This window comes from Diadema antillarum, unplaced genomic scaffold, assembly GCF_040938485.1.
Source record: "Diadema antillarum isolate AM-2024a unplaced genomic scaffold, OU_Dant_1.0 seq00000348_RagTag, whole genome shotgun sequence".
Taxonomy (NCBI): Eukaryota; Metazoa; Echinodermata; class Echinoidea; order Diadematoida; family Diadematidae; genus Diadema; species Diadema antillarum.
In genome coordinates, this window is record NW_027271358.1 from 782,178 (window position 1) to 788,288 (window position 6,111).

Sequence of the window (6,111 nt, forward strand, 5' to 3'; positions counted from 1 at the left end):
GTGAATTTTGCTGAAGTGATTCACAAAAACTGCTGGAGAGTGTTGATGCAGATAGCTGTAATGATCTCCAGAAGTAATTTGAGTGTGAAAAAGGGGATGGGGTGGGAAGCAAAATAGGCTGTGGTGTTTGAATTGAAGGATGTCAGAACTTTTACCTGTGCAAGTGATTTTCAGGCCTGCATCAATCACCTCTGATACAAGTACCAGTTTATACACTTTGTGCTTTTTGACATTTAGATGTTATCATGGGAGAGTTAGATGGAGGGACAGAAATTCCATTTTGGGGTCACAAGTAAAACATGGTGCTCTTCTTCTGCCAGGATGAAAAAAAAAAAATGTTATTCAATATGCCATAGACATATTCCAGAGATGCCACGTCTCCCTGATTCTGCAGGAGACTACCAGAAAACTTCAATATCTCTCCATGTCTGGATACGAGAAATTAAAACATCTCTCCAAATTGTGGAATTATTTTTGCCCATTGAGATGCATGTAATACTCCAGTATCTCACTATTTGTTGCATGGAATATCCCTGATTTTGATGGTTGAATGTTGGCAGCTGTGATATCCCTCTATTGCATTTGCTTGAGCAACTACTCATGATCATATTTCGATAATCAAATTACATATGTATACGGCTTAGACCAATGAAACAGAAAACAGCCATGTTCATCATTGTGCTAAATTTGTATTATTTGTTTGAGATGTCACCAATTATGTGAAGATATGAATTTCATTGAAATCCCTCAGATCTTACACATACATATAAAGTAACAGCCTACATGTATGCATGCAAAGTGATTCTATGTATTTCAATACATTGAGTATGTACACTGTATATGTGAATAGATCAGCATGACTTGAGGCCCTCATAAGGAAAAATAAACACATTATTTGCATGTATGTAGTAATAAACAGGCCTATATTGTACAGTAGAATTTCAAACATGTTTGTGTATTGTGGCACATGTTCTGGACATTCTTCCTGGCTTGACTGGGCACCTAGTGTCATTTGAGACAGTAATTGCCAATAAAGAGTTGGGTATTTTGTATTTCTTTGTGTCTTTTTATGTCCTTTTTGGCTGTTTGCTGCATTCTGATGCATCCAATATGAAGAAGCATGTACTTCAAAAGAAAAGGTCTTGTATAGAATCAGTATAATGTTTTGGGGCAATATTAGAACAGTTTCATTATGTTACTTTGAATGTCATTAAGTTAGATAAACATAGCATCTTGTAGGGACTTTAAAAAAGCTGATCTTGGTCATGATTAGGTGATGTCACTTGGATGGAATTCTCTATGTCAGAGAAGAGAAAGAAAACACTGAAAACGATAGTGTCTACATGTGTGTGAGTGTGTGTGTGTGTGTTTAGAAATGTATGATAGAATTTACAGACATAATCATGACTACAGTACATCTTTTCACAATCACAAGAAAGATACACCTTGGGGGGACATGATGCCATGTTATGTGACTTGGCAATTGGTCCAATCTGAACATTCTTGGTTTTAAAAGAATTGACTCGTGCTGCCTTTGTGTTGCATTTTCTTCTTTATGTAGTGATTTTTTATGATTAGCATTTTTGACACAAAAACAAAAGTATGGGGAAAATTACATGTATACTTTTGGATTAAGCAATTCTACAATTAACCCTCTTGCTTTGTTAGCCATGGAATCAGCCCAATGCTAAAACACAGGTGCTACACATCACAAATTAAAAGTGGACACAGTAATAGCTGTTCTCATTACAGTCTTTGTTTAACTCTGAGAGATCACATGAACTTGAAGACATATTATACAGGGTACCAATACATGTGCATTAGATGGCAAACTTTATTCTTCTTCAACCTTTTACTTGTACACTATATAGGCTGCTTCCCTACCTTACAGTGAAGGTACCACTGGTTGTAGATAAATAAGCAGCTCACAAGCCTTATCTCCATGAGAGAATGAAACCTGTTGGTCTGTGAACCACGTACAAGGCATGGCTAGGCTTGATCTCTTGTTCCTGTCAAAGGAGGCGTTGCAAGAAAGTCAATTTGAAATTAATTGCAAGACTTGCAATTGGATGTGCGATATTTGCAGTTAATTGCAACTTTCTGGCAAAGCCCCCTTAGTTAACCCAATGATGCCCTTCTAAACATACATATACAGTACATGCGTCACAATATCACCACGTACATCATTAATAGCCAACTTGGGGCTGGTGGAAATTCATTACCATTTGGCACTCTGAATCACTGGAGTAAGCATTGAATTCATTACAAATTTTTATGCATTGGAAAGTGCAGATCTTAAAGTTCTAGCTACAAATCTAATGCAATGTTGGCCTTTGGTGATAAATAATTGATTAGAAATAAATAGTTACAAGGCAGATTGATAGACTTTGCCAAAGTCCCTTTGCCAGAGGGATGGGAGAAAATCATTTGACTTTAATACATAAATTTCGACTTAACATGATAAAATTAAGACATGTTTATATCCATCAAAGTAGAACCTTTTTTGAACTTTGCCAATTTTTTGACTTGTGGGAGGTCGACTGTATATGCACAGTTGACCTCACATAAACACATGACATACATGAAAATGTTCTGCCTTTGATGCAAATCAAGCATAATGCTGAACCAAGGTCGTGACCACTGCCACGCTTTTTACCTTGCCTAGTCTTGGACTTACAGGAGTTTTGACCCCGAGGGGTACACTGCACATGCTGTAAATAATCAATGTTAATTTCCATTTTGAATGATGCCAAATACTGATACACATACAATGATATATATTCCATTGGCATCCCATTTAATCAACAAGATGAGATACCAACAGTGGTAAAATAATTTCAATGACATTTTGTTTCAGTTTACAACTTGTATGATGGATGACAATGTAAGGGAAGAACTAAAATGGAAGCAAACTTTAAGAACCTCAAGCATATGATGTGCACACTGTAAATATTAAATTTCAAATTCACATCTTTGTTCTCTGCTGTGGTACCATGACACTCCATCACAAAGAACGACACTCTATATCTCTTGAATGGAGACTACCACCATGTCACTATATCCATGGAATATTAAGAAGGCCAGATGGATTGTCCAGTCTTCTTATCAGTGACAACTGCCACATTTCTATCACAAATTTGCTCTCAGCCAATCAGATGCAAGGATTTCAGTAGCTTATAACAACTATGACAACTTGTTACTGATTACAAGTTTTATGAAACGGGGCCCAGAAAGACTATACCCAGAGTGAAAATCAATTTGAAAAGATAAGGCAGTGCACAACTGTGACAGATCTATCAAAATATTACTTAAATTGGCAAAAAAAAATCAAGTCACGACTGCTTGATAGCGGCTACATAATTTCACACTTAAAAGGCATCATATGAAATAGCTGTCTTTGACATGATCTTCTTTTGTAGTGGGTCTCTGCTGATATTCCCCTTTAGAACCTACAAGTAGATGCCTCTTGTGACATCAACCTCTATACAATTAGTCACATGACTGCATTATGACTAATCACTGACCAGTATTCATGTAGACCATTTCACATAGGGATGATATGAACCAGGTATAGAAACACATAATTCCACTGCCCATGCCCACACATACACAAACTATTGCACGCACGAATTTGCACACACATACATGGGCAGTCATTTCTGAAAGGGGCCACCATTGACGGTGGTTCCCATAGCAACGGTTGAACTTTCTCTTCCTGACAAAATCTGCAAGTACAAGCATGAAATATCATGAGAAAAATTATGTGGATAAAACCCAAGGTTTGCAACTGATTGACAAATTGCCCTACATCGACGTAAATAAGCACTGAATTGATCAGTGTTTTAGTAGTAGCCATGATAAAAAATCATGGGCGTACATACTCGAGCAGGATTCGAACCCACGACCTCCTGATCTACGTCGATGTAGGGCAATTTGTCAATCAGTTGCAATGAAAACATCTCGACGGAAGAACTTCATAAATTTGAAACCCAAGGTTTATTTTTGATATCTACATGTATAACAGCTTAGAATACTAACTGAGAAGCCCAAGTAGTTTTCGGTGTTCTCTTTATGATGTCAGTTTCAGACAACCTGGTCACATTCAAACTATCATAACTGTTTCCATTTCTTTCAAATTTTCACAAATCTGTTGCCTGTAGTTGACTGCAGAGAGTTGAGACAATCCTCTTTCCAGGGGTAAAAACACTGATGTTTTTCTGCTGCTAACCTCATACTCTTCACTGACAATGGAAAGAGACTTTCTTTTCACACAGAAAATAAATACAGAGGTATACTTTTCTTTCTGCTCCTTGACTGAAATTCTGTCAGATCTTAAAATATATATGTTTGAGAATGCACAGTTCTGCACTCATGTGACAATCACTATAGGCCTACGATGTAAATGCTACCCTGATTACCAGAAGGCATATACTGTAAAGATGTTATTTTTGTTTACAGATATTTTAGCCACTGAGGAGGTCACAGATATTTTTGTGAAATGCTATTTTTGCAAAGTTGACACTGAGGCTATTGTAAGTTCGCTAATATCTGTCTGTTCACTTTGCCACTTTACTGTACAATGTACTTAGTATACAACTGAGTGTACAAAGATACATAAAGCAATCAAGATCAGGAGATGATATTTTCACAAGTTGTTAAATTTGTGGCCAAACAATAATTTGCGAAATGCAGAAATCTGAAACCCTTGCAAAAATAAGAGATTTTTCAGTAATAATGTGAATTTGACACTTGTCATTTGAGGGCTGGGAGGTTAGAGTCTTAAACCACTGAAGATGGACTGATTTGCCTATAGCATGTATTTCCCATTTACCCCAGCTCGAGAATACTTGGGACTAGGTCTTCAATGGGTTAAATGCTTACAATTTGATAAATCAATTATTCAAAACCAATTCTTCCTACCCAATGTGTTAAGAATCCACAGGGGAAATGAGTGAGTTATGTCAAGTCAGCCATTTCATGGCACAGCAAATTTTGACACATTATCAATGCACAAGAGTGATGCAAAGATTTATGGCCCAGAGCAGGGTGTGTGAAGCAGCTCGGCCACACAATTTCACACAGTTTCGCTTTTCATAGTTTCTATTCAAATGAGGTTTTAGTAGGTGGGCGTGCACAAGAGACTGACTAGCCTGCAATAGCCTAGCAGCCCTATCAGACTGAGCAAGTGGAAAGAAAAGCATTTGTGAAAAAACTTCACCTTGCTTTGATGTGCTCTCAGGCGCTGATTATGAGCTCATGATGGAAACTGAAGATGCCAGTACAAGTGACTCCCATTATAACAAAGTCGTCTGGACCGGCAATTTTCTTTCGTTATATCAAACTTTCATTATATCTGAACAAACAAAAAGTACAAAGATATCCAGCTGATAATTTTGGGCCATTAATTCTGCTTCGTTGTATCCACAATTTCGTTAAAACCAAGTTCGTTTTATAACAAGAGTGTACTGTGATATGTGCAATACAACGAACATCTCCATTCTATGCTACAAGCTGGAATATGCTTTCATTGTTATACATCATTTGTCAAAAAATGCCAAGTCCAGTTCTGTGTGACACATAGTAGCAGATGTTGAAGCTGTATCATACATGCCTAGTTCAAAAATGTGGCAGCACTCATCGTAAGGTGCTGTTGCCCAAAAGAACAACAGTAGTTCATGAGTAATCTAGTTGTGTCTACCCATACACAATTCTGTTTCCGAGCCAATGAACACTTTTCTAATTCGCAAAAATTAGGTCTGTAACCTTTAACCTGTCATTTCACTTTGTCTTTTTGAACCAAAGCAAAGCATAACATTGCCTTGGAGGTTCTCCCAGTATTAACATGTCAATGGTGCTTTTTTTCAAATCCCACATCAAAATATTCAGCCATGGTTTGCTCACACCAAAGCATAATATCTGAAACCACTTTGAAAGCACTATAAGACTACCAACTTAGATCAGTTCAATCTACATATCATTTCTGAAGATGTGTTGATTTTCTCTATTAAACAGTTGACATGGCAAGGTTAGTACGCAGTGCACAGCATTGAATTTGGTCTGAACTGCAATGGTTGTGACATTTGATTGGGGGTGGGGCTGGGCTGGGTGAAC